The sequence below is a fragment of the Cucurbita moschata genome, unplaced genomic scaffold (genome assembly GCF_002738365.1).
Source record: "Cucurbita moschata cultivar Rifu unplaced genomic scaffold, Cmos_1.0 Cmo_Scf00080, whole genome shotgun sequence".
NCBI lineage: Eukaryota > Viridiplantae > Streptophyta > Magnoliopsida > Cucurbitales > Cucurbitaceae > Cucurbita > Cucurbita moschata.
The window spans coordinates 152,534-167,700 of record NW_019268596.1 but is presented as its reverse complement, the minus strand read 5'-3'; the positions used below and the strand labels follow the sequence as shown (position 1 = coordinate 167,700).

The following is a 15,167-nucleotide window of genomic DNA, read 5'->3' as shown; positions in this document are numbered from 1 at the left end:
ACAAATTTTTTGGGTTGTAGTTTATTCGATAACACTTGCATATTAGAACAATTCAACATTTCATGCCTTACTTACAACTAAAATACTAGACCATCAACTTTTTATTTTATAGTCCAACAACCGCTCAACAAAATAGATTTCAAACTTGAGAGAAAAAAATATATTGAGTAGGAGTTAAAAATGTTGAAGTTTTTTTATGAAGGGCATTTGGTCTAGTGGTATGATTGTCGCTTAGGGTGCGAGAGGTCTCGAGTTCAATTCTCGGAATGCCCCTATGTTCATTTCTCAAAAGATGAGCCTATATATGTCTCAAATGAAACTATCAAACAAAAAATATAAATATAATAATAATTGCTCATGGATGCCACGCACAACTTCAACTTATCTATAAGTAGTATGATTATGCAAGACAATATAATAACCGATGAATGGTATTCTTATGGGCCGAAGTGCAAAGCCCCGTAGTCTATCCGTGGTTAGGAAGGCAGGCATGTTGTCCACTGTCTTCACAATCCTTTTAAGAAAGATGCACCCAAATAACCGATGAAGAAGTTTCAGAGAGCCATAGGTTCGAATCCTGTCACCTCAACCCTGGCGAGTATGAGTGCTTGGTAAGAGAGAATGTCGAATGAGAAAGACATTCGATTACGGCAACTATCAAAGTGCACTAAACCTAGTAGAGATCTTCAACCTAACGATAATGGAACTTCAAGCCCATTTAATCAATCCGCTTTGTACCTTATTGTTGACCAAATCGGATGCACGCCAGGCCTAAATTCTCTCTCAGTCACCTAGAAACGAAAGGAAGATCAGATCCGAAGTTTACGAATCGAAGAGAAAATGGATCTGAGTTCTACACGCTTTCATTTTCAAAAGCTTCGCTTGCCTAAGGTACTTTATTCAGGATGTGCAACAATACGGTCATCTCTCAGCCGTGTATAGAGAATTTCTTGATCATTTCCTTGGCGGATAACACAAATGAAATCGCTTCCCTGACCGCCCATCTTATGAGTCCATTCATGTCTTGTTGGTTTGTTGTACTATTCTATACCTCTCTCGATTGATAGAAAGACGTTCGGGAGCTGGGAGAGCCTATCATGAGGGAACTTTCCTTTTCACGGTAGGCAAAGGTAAAGTGGGAGCTACATATGTCCACAGTGATCAAGGCTGAGCGACTCCTTCTTTAAAAGATGTTGGTTTTATCGAAACTGTTAGATCCGCTTTCGTTAAAGAAAAAATAGGAGCTCTTGGTTTGGCCGATGTCGATTCGTATGGCAATGCATACTCGACTCAGGATGAGGATTCCACTTTTCATACTGCTGTTATGAGCCGAAAGAGCTGGTAAGCTATCTCGCTAAATGAAAGGAAAAAACACGTACGCGTTGACCTTGTTACAAGGGGCGGGGGCCAGCCAAAGAAGGTCAGTCGGACTAGGTTAGGACCCTTGATCCGGTTCAGCTAGGTTCTTCCATGCGAGAATGTATGATTATCGGTATCCTCTTTAGGACTGGTTGCTTCCTCTTTTTGTTTATACGTTTGGAGAAACCTCCTAAGCCCGCCTTTCTTATCAGGTGTGATTCAATCTTTCAGCTCAAACTTTCCTATCGCCCGACGGAAAAGATAGGAGTACGACTACCTTTTCCTTTTCTTTCCCGAGCCAAGGGATCATTCAGTTTCTACCAAAAAGTTCGCTATCTATTAGTTGCCGTAATCAAATGTATTTCTCATTTCATGTTAGCTCCTCCAAGAGCTTCCTGGTCCGTAGTAGACGAAACCTTGGACTTCTATCGGACTTATAGCATTGCCTGGTGAGCTCGCCATTGAGGGTTGGCCTTACAAGAGATCGAGTAGCCTTTCTTTCCCTACCTGGTATGCTTTCCCGCTTATCATGCAACTAGCCAAAGAGAGAGGGAGAGGGATCATGTCAATCAATTTGTATGTGCATTTTGTCCGTTCTGTACTTGCCTGCTTAGCTTTCTTAGCCAACATCTCCGATTTCCCCCGAACCAAGAGGTTCTGCTTATCCATACCCAACAGTCACACTTTCAGCCGAAAAACTGATTTTTTTCATAGAGTCGGTTCATAGATCAAGAAAGAATGAAGCTGCTTACAGGGACGGTTACGTGATACGTCTTTTCATACTCGCCTTTTCTTTAACCCTACTATCAACCTAGCCATTCTCGCTTGTTGCTTTAAGGGGTCTCCCCACTGTAGATTACTCAGATTGGTTTTCGTGTCCCTATGCCAAAAAGGATGAGCGAGTTTGGTTTGAGTGTTCATCGATTGAGTGGATCCATATGCTCCGCGGGCGGGAGGGGGGACGAGGTGTAGCGTAGTCTAGTCAGTGCATCTATTTTGGGTATGTTGCCTGCTAAAGGTTTTAGGAAAGGGGGTACAAATTTTCTACATAGGTCATATGTGGTCACAATCTTTTTAAGGAATATGCTCCCAAATAATCATTGAACAATAGTTTTTAAAGAAGTTTCAGAGAGCAAGAAGAGGCAAAAAAGAGAATAGGAGTGAGTCGTGCAAGGAAAAAGAAACTAGTAGGTTTAATTTGGGTTCGTTTGAATTAAAAAACGAATAAAAAAATTTCAAACGAACCCAAATTTAAGACTCACTAGCTCAAAGTCCATATGTGGTAAAAAAAAAACCTTCTGTGACCCAACCCTTATTCGCAGTCCCCATTCAACCATTTCTTTTTCAACCTACACGTATGCTCCAGGCCAAACTCACGTAACTAGTCAGAAGATGCGACCCACAACCGAACGGAAGACAAGTGTCACAATCGCACTCTTGCAGTAGTGAGACAATGATTATGTGACATTTGTTCTAATCCAATGAACAAGTCAACCATGCAAAATTTAGACTGAATGAACAATAGCAGTGTATGCTCGAATCACGTTTAGAAGAGATATTTTAGAAAACGTGAGTGAGGAAATACATTAAAAATAATTTCAAATAAACCAATGTTATAAGCTAAAAGTGAAGAAACAACAACTGGTCACGTTCTCCTTTAGTACATTTTGGGACATTTTAGTCCTGATGGGTGTAGATATGATTTTGAGGACTAATCATACACCCCGTATTGGCACAACAATAATAGTAAAGGCCTATCTAAGATGAAAGCAAGTAAAACGTGTTTGGAATGAGCACGCCACCATGAACCACAAATCGTTTACAGGAATAGCTGAGACATCTAACATGCAGCCACAGGCAACATGCCTCGGCCAATCATGACCGCGACATCTGCACTTACACAATTTGTCAATATCTCTATCAACCGGCTCTTCATAAACTCAACGTTGTAGGATGAGGCTGACTTTAGGTTTCGCGACGCGCTTCTAGCTGATCTCAGTATTGAGGAGTCTTTTCCAACCTACTAGGAGTTATTGAAAATCACTTCTCGGTTTGTTAACTCTTCAAGTCTTCTCTGCTGGTGTCTTTCCTACTTTCTTCGCTTGAAACAATTTCTGCTTTACATGACGTCATACCACCTGCTTTTACTTGATGTTTTCTTGGTCGGAATAATAACATTTCAAGTTACTGATGTGGACAACGGGTTAGTCTGTATCCATAGGAGAAATTGGAGCCTATATGATGACTTTCTAATCTTGTTGATAACTTCAACTAGTCCATAGAATTTTTGCACCAGTCTTTGGTTCTTGTTGCTTTGAACTCAAAGTTGATCTAACCTTAACTTATCATAACTCTCTATTTGCTTTGAAATTATCATGGTCGACCCTTCTCTTCATCCGTCTGGATGGTATTTTTGCGTGAACATGTGTTGCTTTAGTGGTTTGTTTTTGTCTCCCTTCTTCAGTAGAGGTGTTGGCTTGGTGTCTTTGCCAAGCATTTGAGTGATCAGAGACAAGAGCCTTTGGAGGTCAAATAAACCCGACTGTGAACATGCCATTTTGCTATTTGTAGAATTCAACTAGCTTAGGCTGAGCAGCATGACATCTATTTGTGGTAGGCGACATAAAACTAATCATGTGATTTATCTCTCTTGGTGGGGTTAAACCCAATATTTGACCTTCTTGTTTTGGGTCGTGGTATTCATGTAGTGGCAAAAAAGTTTTTGTTGAGGTTGGCACACTTGAGCTCCATCTTTTCAAATACAACAATGGCAGCAAGTGTAGATTCATCATGGCTAAGATTCTTTCTTAACTGTACTATCGTCATCATTTTCACCCCTCTTGATTGATGGATGTTTGCCTGAATGATCGTTGGGTTAGACTCCGTTACTACTACGCATTTTGCTAGGGGCATGTAAATGACTTTGTGTTCTAGCAGGATGTCAATCCCGAACTATTTGGGCTCTAGAATGTTGGATATGAAGGCTGACTATTTAGAGTAAAAATCTGATAGAGATATATATACTAAATAATTATATATAGTAGGCGGTTACATATAGTGAAGCTATATATAATAAATTGAAATCATATCTATACCCATTAGTCAGTGCTTCCTAAATGTACATTTCTCATTCTCCATATCCTCTCTTTGCATACCTGAAGTCATTAATACAAAACCATTAGTCAATATTTCTTCTTACATTTTCTCTATCATGTTCTTTGTGTTCATTTAGATCAAGTGTGTGCGTTGTTGTGTGATTCTAATAACTGGTATCAGAGCGAAGCGAGATTCACCACGATTTGTGAAGATGAAAAGTTCAAATACTGGAATTGAAAAGTTTGATGGATTCGATATAAGTTTCTAGAAGATGCAGATTGAAGATTATCTATACGAGAAAGATATTCAGGAATCTATTTTGGGGGTGAAGCTGGATACCATGACCACGGAGGAGTGGAAGCTCAAGGATTGTCATGCCGTAGGGTTAATTTGGTTGACGTTGCCAGGGAACCAAAGAAAGTGTGATTGGAAATGGTCCGTACAGACGTTTAGGAACCATCTCCAATTTCTTCATTTCTAGTACCAAAATTTCATGAATTAGAGGTCTCGCACTGTGCAACGACAACTCTCTGTTTTCCTAAGGCTAGTCAGATATCTCATGACCACTCTTTTCCTCCTCACCATATCTAGACACTATAACGTTGATCCAGTATTGTCTTATATAGTTAACGTTCACTCTTTAACGTCCAAAGACATTTTATAACTACCACGAAAATCAAAACATACAATAAATTCATACAAGTTTTACAATATATCATATAATACAAAATAGGGTTAGACTGCTTACTTGGTCGCGGAGAGACGTGTCATCGAGCTGAGTCATAGAGATATATGACTCTTTATCCTAAGAAAAAATCTATATAATTTAAAATCTAGCTGCTCTAATACCAATATGTCACAACCAAAATTTTAAGGGTTCAAAACTAAAATTGAGAGTGAAAACAAATAAAAATAAAAGTAAATTAATATAAAATAAGAAAATGTTGTAAAATTAAAATGAGATTGAGAAAACAACACAGCATTAAATATAAAATTAAATTAAATTTTAAGACGGTGTTGTTCAAATTTATCCAAATAGAAAAAAAAAATACAAAAAAACTCAAACACAAAGACAGACTAACGCTACATAACAACCCCATCTGTGAGTGCACAACCTTTGAAGGCTCCCTCATCTCAATTGTAAGTTCTATTACGAACCCATCCAAAATAATCACACCTATGACCGCATCTCCTGACTTTAAACTGCTAGTCTAAACATGGTTTTGTCACGAAAGCTTTAGAGATAAATCTATCTTTACAAAAATATTTTTCTCTTAATTTATAATTAGTCATAAAAAGAAATAATTAGGTCCAAATTTGGTCTAGAATTCAAAACTTTCAAATCCTACTGTTCCTTAACCAGATTCAAATCCAGATTAACAGGAATTTCTCTTAAGATCATTAAATTCTTATAGACTCCAGGCTCAATATCATTAATACAATTATGTTTTATCTTGAACATGTCAAACATGAAACTAAAGTGCGTTCAATTTAACTCCATTTTATTGCCATCTTGAATGATGTGTAGGGTATATTCTTGATTTACCTTAAAGTTCTTGTGACATGACAGTTCATATTAGTTAAGCTTTTTGCAAAATCACAAGTTAAAAGACAACAACGATGAACCTAGGTCTATTAGTCAATTCAAATAAAATTTCTTTTTCCATCTTATCGATAATAATAGTTCAACTAAATCCATATTATGCAAAGAAACAAGTTTACGACTCATAAAAACAACTACCTAAATTATGTCCTAAAAATTTGAGAACATAAGTTGTAGTTGATAATTACACAAAAATTTCCCTAAATCCATGAATTCGTGTCCAATTAGTCAATCCTAAAGATTGTAACTAGCATATAGTAATTGAAGATGCACATGAAGAAATTTAAAGTTCCCCTTACCTAACTAAAGTTTATCTCATCTTTAATGAAGCATGAATTGCACTGAAGTTCATGAAATGCTTATAGACTCCAACCGTGAGTACTATTAATGCAATTATGTTTCATATGAGTTTGTCATAAATGAAACTAAGGCGCATTCAATAAAACTTTATTTTCTTGTCATACGAGGCAAAATAGAAAAATTAAATCAAACAAATTGATGAACTGAACCGAATCAATCCAACCAAAATTGATTAGTTTGTTTCTTTTGTTGGGTTGTTGGTTTATTTGGTAACCCTTGAATATTATAACAATTCAACTTTTCATTTATAGCCCTCCAACTACTAAGAGAAAAATATATTTGAGTAGAAGCTAAAAATATTGGGTATTCAAGATAAGGCATTTGGTTTAGTGGTATGATTCTCACTTGGGGTGCAAGAGGTTTTGAGCTCAATTCTTGAAATGCCCCTATGTCTAAATCTTTTCTTATCTAAGGACTTCATATTCGAAATCAACCTAACTTCATATTCGACATTTTATACTTACCCTCGTTCTCTTAATACTTATAGTCTTTCTTAACATCCCATCCCAAGGCTTTATTCATAGTCTTTCCTTATTTATGAAATAATGAGCCGAGATATTTTTCATTTTCACAATTACTTATGACAGGAGGTTTAGGATTTTTTAATGCAAGAATCGTGGGGATGTAGCTCAGATGGTAGAGCGCTCGCTTTCGATGTGGAAAATACGGAGATCGATACCTTGCATCTCCAAATGAATCGGATCACTAAACTTATGAAATAATGAGCGGAGATATTTTTTCATTATCACTAAATATATTATTCCATCTTTCCTTATTTATGAAATAATGAGCGTAGATATTTTTTCATTTTTACAATTATTGATGACGGGAGGTTTAGGGTTTTCTGATGTAAGAATCGTGGGGATGTAGTTTAGATAGTTGAGCGCTCACTTCTAATGTGGAAAGTACGGGGTTGATACCTTGCATCTCCAAATGAATCGATCACTAAATATATTATTTCTTTTCAAATTTTTCTTATTTACGACATAATGAGCATGGATAGTTTTTCATGTCACTATTATTGATGACGAGACGTTTAGGATTTTGTGACATAAGAATCGTGGGGATGTAGCTCAAATGGTAGACCGTTTGCTTTGCATGCAAGAGTTACGGGGATAGATACCACGCATCTCCAAAATAAAACTATCTTTTATTAAATATATTATTGAAAATTATTTCTTTCAATTTTTCCTTATTCATGACAGGTTGAGTAGCGATATTTCTTCATTTTCACTATTATTGATGATAGAAAATTTAGGATTTTGTGATGCAAGAATTGTGGGGATGTAGCTTCGCTTGGCATGCGAGAGGTACGACTTAGCATACGAGAGGTACGAGGATTGATACCTCGCATCTCCAAAAGAAACTATTTATTATTAATATTTTATTTTTATTCAATATTTCCTTATTTATGACATAATATGTAGAGATACTTTTTTATTTTCACAATTATTGATGAAGGGATATTTAGGGTTTTCTAATGTAAGAATCGTAGATGTAGTTCAAATGGTAGAGCGTTCATTTCGCATGTGGAAAAATACGGGGATCAATACCTTGCATGCATCTCCAACTGATTCGATTACTAAATATTTTTTTTTTTCAATTTTTTCTTATTTGGAACATAATGAGTCGTGATAGTTTTTCATTTTCACTATTACTGATGGTGAGATGTTTAAGACTTTGTGACATAAGAATTGTGGGGATATAGCTTAGATGGTAGAGCACTCGTTTTGCATGTGAGAGGTATGGGGATCGATACCCTCCATCTCTAGATTTTCTTCATTTTCACTATTATTGATGATGGGAATTTGAGGGTTTTATGATGCAAGAATTGTGGGGATGATGTAGCTTATGATGGAAAATTTATCCTTATTTATGACATAATTAGCGGAGATATTTTTTCATTTTCACTAGAATTGATGACAGGACATTTAGTGTTTTGTGATATAGCATGCGACAGGTACAGGGATCAGATTGATACCCCATGTCTTCAAAAGAAATTATTCGTTATTACTATTTTATTTCTATTCAATTTTTCCTTATTTATGACATAATGAATAGCGTTATTTTTTTATTTACACTATTATTGATGATGGGACATTTAGAGTTTTATGATTTAAAAATTATGGGGATGTAGCTCAGATGGTAGAGCACTCGCTTTGCATGCGAGAGGTACAGGGATCGATACCAAATAAAACAATTTGTTATTAAATATATTATTTCTTTTCAATTTTTCCTTATTCATGACATGATGGGTAGCAATATTTCTTCCTTTTCATTATTATTTCTTTTCAAATTTTCCTTTTTCCTTTTCACTATTATTGATGACCATAAATTTAGGGTTTTGTAATGCAAAGATCGTGGGGATGTAGCTTAGTTGGTAGAGTACCCTTATCTCTAAAAGAGAGAAATTATTTTTTAAAGTATGAGTTAATTTAACATGTTATGTATAAGGTGGGTACGGGAGAGAAAAAGAAAAGATACTTATAAGGATTATTATATCATTATGGCTATGCCATTTTTATAAATAAAAGAGAGTAATGTCCCACGAGCACATATAGAGAGAGGAAAGATACTTATATAAGGATTATTATATCATTATGGCTATGCCATTTTATAGATAAAAGAGAGTAATGTCCCACAAGCGCATATAGAGACTTATTGTAAGTAAAGAAAGCAATCTAGTAGTTATACTGCTACTTGTGGAGAAGGAATTTGATGAATTCCTCAAAAGATAAGAGCTTATAGGATGGCGGTAGCGTCCGATGCATATGACGGAACTTCTTCACAATTGCAATATCTGACCAATGAATATTATTGTCATTTATAGCTTCTATCACAATAATATAAAATTTGGGGTCAAAGCCTATATGGGACTGAAAAGACCATTCACTACACGCTTGTAAATTAAATTATATTTACCACCTCTGAAATTTTCCACGGCAAACCTTCCAACAGCTTGCACTTCTTCATCATTGACATCCTTAATTGGAACTAGATTTTAAGGCAAATCTTCTCCACAACTCACTTTGGAACACTTTTATAGATAGTTTCAACAAACTTACTTTGCTCGTGAATACTTCGGAGTTCAATATTTATAGTTGGAGAACGCTATTCAAATTGGGGTCGAATCTTACAACAAAGTCTAATTGAGCCTCCCTCTATTAGGAGATAGTTTCGAATCAAATTCTTTAGTTTGGACAATGGTTGCATTGTTTTAGTCAAACAACCGAGACTAGTGTATTACCAATAGTATAAACATTTTGTACGTATATTTTCTTACATATTAACAATTGTATACAAATAATAATTAAATTTATGAGTAGAAGTTTGGATGGAGTTTTATTAAATAGGTAATCTTAAATTATATCTAAAAATATATAAGATTTTTTTTTTCTTTTTATATACCTTTAGGAGAACAAAACAAAGATGGAAGAACATGTCATTCATGCCATGTTTTTATTTTTATTCTTTCTTATTTCTAAAAGATTAAAAAACAAAGTTATCCTCTCTCAAATATGGTTCGTTATTTGATTATTTTCTCTTGAGTGAATTTTAAGTGAAACATATTCTCTACCCAAGTAATTGCAAGATGCAACCTTCACACTAAGAGGAATCAAAGTCCCAAGTATCAACATCTTAAGTGTCAATTTTTATTCTCCATCTCAACATAAATTAAACTTATTTTCGTGAAGATATCTATTTATAAAAGCAAAATACCTCAGAGTCATAAAACTAAAAATGAGATATAGATACTAGACATAGATATGGTAACATGTCATTCTTAAAAAACTAGGACACCGATGTGACAATGATACATTAATTAAAAAGAATTATTTCAAAAAATTTATCAATTTTATATTAGAAATAAATTCATATAAATAAGTTTATATATTTGTATACTTAAAAAAAAGCTTAATGTACATTTCACTCTCAAAATATATTCAAAGTCAAGTGTCTGATACGATGGATTATAAATTTGTAATGTATCCATTGTATTAACAAGTGTTCAGTACATGCCCAACGCGTGTCAGATTAGTGACACTAAGTTATTCTCGTGCTTTCTTTACACCCATTTAAAGTAGTTTGAAAACTAGCACGTCAAATATTATAATTGACTAACTACAACCTCAATTTTGTGCTTTAAGGATGGTTTTGACCAAAGAGAAATAAAATCCTTAATTTAGTACATGGTAGCTAAGATGGACACGAGAATGAGTTATTCTCATGTGGAAATAGATTTAACCTTAATTATATCTCATATCCTCTTTTAACCAATTTAGTTTTATTTAGTATGTTTTAGATATGTTTTAGAAAGATACGTCCATCAATAGCAAAAAATAAAATAAAATAAAATAAATAGAATAGATTAAATTAGTGTGAAATGTTTGTGAATCGATATGCTTATGATATGTTATAATATGTGAATTGTATGATAATACTTACGGTACCATGTGTTCAATGGTATATTTGAGATAGGATACGAGAAGGATGCACTAAACATAATGTAACGATAGGAGTAAGACATGTTCATGAAACGTTATGGTTTGGTTACGTATCGAAGTGCTATGGGTATGACAGTTTGATAAAAACGATATGGTCACGATGGGTTCATAAGACAATACGATTAGGTTATGGGTAGAAAGAAATAAGATTATGATAGATTGATAGAACGATAGCGTTAGGATACGTTCCTATAACATTGTGACTAAGGTACGTTCAGGTAACGACACAACTATGATATGTCTAAGGACGTTAAGACTATGATAAATTAGGAAAGGATATAACCACGAAGTTTTTACGATATGATATGATTATGATATGACATGTGAAGGACGGATATATATCCAACAAGTGTCAAAGAGGGACGTGAGAATAAATTATTCTCAAGCTTTCTTTACATCGATCAAAGAGTATTTGATAAGCTTTCAAAATTAAGGGTTTTCTTTTTTCTTCTTCCTTCTATCTCCCTTTTCACATTTAATTTTTTTTTTAATAAAAAAAAGTTTAATGTGAGAATGAAGATGTTAGAAAGGTGAAAGAAATGAATGTAATAAAACTTTTCCGTCGATAGGAATGGAAATGGTGAATGGGTCCTTGAAGATAGTCGACTGCTAACTCTGGTTTTGGATGTAAGTGATGATTATCAGCAATATGAGTTGTGTCAATACCACACCGTTATCAAGAGAAAGTAAAGTAGACTAGAATAGATCAAGTGATCCATTTGTTGAGAGTACGGTAAGAGGCACACATGTAAGAATGTTGGATATAACTATTCTTTCACATCTGAGGGATGAGTCTCATAGATCCAACTACAATATCAAAGAAATTTCGGGTGGTAGTGATTGCTTGCATTGGTGTCTCCGTTGTATCCCAGACACATGTAACATGATTTTTCTTGCTCAAATATAGCTTCATTTGTCTTAAAAGTTCCCTTTTGAGTAATCCTGGAAGGCTTCTTAATTTGCAGCCTCGGGTGAAGATGATCACTCCGAGGTGGGTTTGTTAGTGAAGATGCAATTATATAATCAGGGTTTTATATCAATGGGTTCATTTATATCTATAAATGAAATTTGTGGTGTATTTTTTAGAAATTCAACAATAATCATCGGTTATTTGGTTACCATTCTAAAGAAATTCAACTTTCGACCTTTTATGAATGCTCAAAGCTACTTGCAAAGTACTGTCGATTATGATCCATAATACTCACCGACTCGAAATTGAGATTTGTTCATGTTTTAAAATGTGACAAACCAAAAGACAAGATGCTAATTAATATTATTTGTGATTGTTGTTGTGCATTCTTCATCTTTGAATACATATTTTGGTTGGCTTTTGAATTTTTTCATCTTTTAAAAATATTATTTTTTTAGTTGGGGCCTAATTTCATAATAGGTGATTGAATCACAGTATTGCAATATTTTAAGTTACTTTTAAGATTAAAGGTCGATGAATAAAGTAATTACGGCAAGTTCTTTTTATGCATCTTATTTTGATCTAGCACATAAATGCTTCCTAATTATTATTATTATTATTTTTTTATGAATTAGGTTATGAAGATCATTTGAATTATGAACGCTTGAATTCAAACAATATTTAATAACTAATCATTTTAATATTTATACTCAAATATACTAACAAGTACTAGTAACACTAGTCTCAATGACTTAAAGAATACAACTATTATCTCAAACTATAAAGAATTTAATTCCAACCTATTCAATTGGACAAACGCTTTATTAGAATCTATTGTAAGATTTCACTTCATCAATTTAAGTAGCGTTCAACTACAACTATAAATATCAAATTCTTAAGTATTCATGAACAAAATCGCCTAACAATGTCTCTTGGAACTATTTACCAAAGGTGTTAGAATGAGCCGTGTGGAAGGGTTGCCTTTAGATGCTTTAGTGCCAATTAAGGATGTCAATATCCTAGTAGTTCAGAATGCAGGAATGTTCGTAGTTAAAAAGAATAACGAGAATAGTGGACATCGTTTCATCTACAAGCGTGTGGTGAACAGTCTGGTTGGTATGACTAGAGAATGTCGTCCTCGCAGAATTTATATTATTGTGATAGAAGTTATAAATAACGATGATATTCCTTGGTCTTTTATTACAAAGGTGCATAACTTTCTTTTTGTGCATGTGATATATCCATCGCCACCTACTCATAAGCTCACATCTTTTAAAGAAGTTCTCGAGTTCCTTGTCCACAAGTAGCAATACAACTACTAGAATGTTATCTCTACTTATAATAAGCCCTCTCTCTCTCGAAATATATGTGTGTGTTTGTGGATGTATTACTCTCTTTTATTAATGAAATATGGCATAGTCATAATGATATTATGAGTATCTTTTCTATCCCTCCCTTGTCGCTATATAAAGAATATGAAGATTATAAGTAAAAGTGTACAAGTAATTTGTTACTTTTGAACTTAAAATGCTTATAATTCAATTTATCTTTGTTATCAACAATAATTATCAAACGGTATATAATTTTGTCCAAGTAAGGTCGCTTCTCATTCCCTGTATGATATCATAACACAAAATCGAGCGGAAAAGTTAACGATAAAATGATAACAAAAACCCATTCGTCGAACTAACTATAAAGGAAGGGTTGGTTGGAAACCATGTCTATACTTCTTTGCTTTAATCACAGGTAACTATAAGAACAACAGAATATGGCATGCCCAGTCAAAACATAAAAAATTTCTTCCCATGTTATAGTTAATGAATATGGGATACACAAAGATCCGACGTCACACTTCATGATTCGAGACCAATACAATGAGCTATGGTCGTCCATACCGTCCTTTAGTCCAATTATGTCAAGTAGATGTTGCAGCAAGCAAAGAGTTTTTAATAAGTTCGCTATTGCAAAGAGCTCGGTTTAAGGCACAAATGTCTCTGATGTGAAAGGCGCACCAATTCAACGAGATTTAAGTAACCATGAATAAGACACATGATACAGCTTGTAAACGAAACGATGTCCATGACTCTTGTTATTTTCTTCCACTACAAACCTTCTAGCCTCTTGTACTTTTTTGTCATTGACATCCTTAATCAATTAGAATTGAAGGAAACACTTCTCCACAACTCATTATGGAACACCTTTGATAGATAGTTTCAACATATTTACTTTGCCGAGGAATACTTTAAAATTCGATATTTATAGCTGAACACTACTTAAATTGATGAAGTGAAATCTTGCAACAGAGGTTAATAAATCGTCTGTCTATTAGAAGAGAGCTTGAAATTAAATTCTTTATAGTTGGGATAAGGTTTGTTTTAGTCAAACGAAGTATACTTTTTAGTTTTAAAATAAATTGATTTTTTAGTTTTAATTTTAGTCCGAATAAATTAATTTTGATGTGGTGTTATGAATTTTAATAAAATTAATATTAACTTAATCAACAAAAATTTGTATTTTTTTTCAATTTTAATCTAAATTAATAAAAATACCATTGAACTTTGCACTTTATCTAAAAAAATACTCATAATTTTTTTTTTTTAAATACGGTTGAATTTTCAAAAAAAAAAAAAAAAAAAAAAACTTCAAAAATTGAACGCTTAAAAAAGTGTTTAAAAAAAGTGTTTAAAAACTTCAAAAATTAACTATCAAAAGTGTTTAAAAAAAGATAGATGGGGAGAAAATTGAACGTTTTCAAGATGAGTATAAGATCCTGAAAACATAACAAAAAGTAATATCCTAGCTTAAGGTCGCGATTAAGAACCTACCCGTAGGCTACTTACTAAGTTTTACTCACCCCATGTTTATCATCTTTTTTCAAGTAACTAAGAGTTGGTTGTGGATGAGAGCGGACTTTGGAGTGTGGGCCATGGACTAAGCTCTGTTTTTAATCTAGTATTTTTTGTTCTTCTTTTGAGTCTGCTTCTTATTTTGTGTTTGTAACAAGTATGTATATGTAACACCCGAAAAATGAAGGAAATTATCTCCCATAAGAATAAGCCACTCATGAAAGGCCCAAAGGATAGAAATGAAAAAAATCAAAGGATTAAGCAAGAACAAAGGAATTAGTCAAGTCACTCGTTTACCCTAACAAGTAATTTCAAGGAGTTAAAAGGCCTTTTGAAAAGGATTGGAAAGGAAAAAGTAAATTGAAAGGGCAAAAAAGTCATTTTATCAATTATCAAGAATCATTTCGGATTTGTAATTCCTTATCTAGAAGGAATCTTAAGATTCAAAAAATGGGAAAAATGATAAAAAAAAAAAAAAAAAAAAAAAA

The 15,167-nt window shown here is 33.8% G+C and overlaps 1 non-coding gene across 1 annotated transcript; it reads left to right on the top strand.

Moving 5' to 3' along the window:
• Nucleotides 1-201: 201 nt before the first annotated feature.
• Nucleotides 202-273, top strand: TRNAP-AGG. Its single transcript has one exon. It is a non-coding gene; the product is annotated as a tRNA-Pro (tRNA).
• The last annotated feature ends 14,894 nt before the right edge of the window (nucleotides 274-15,167 follow it).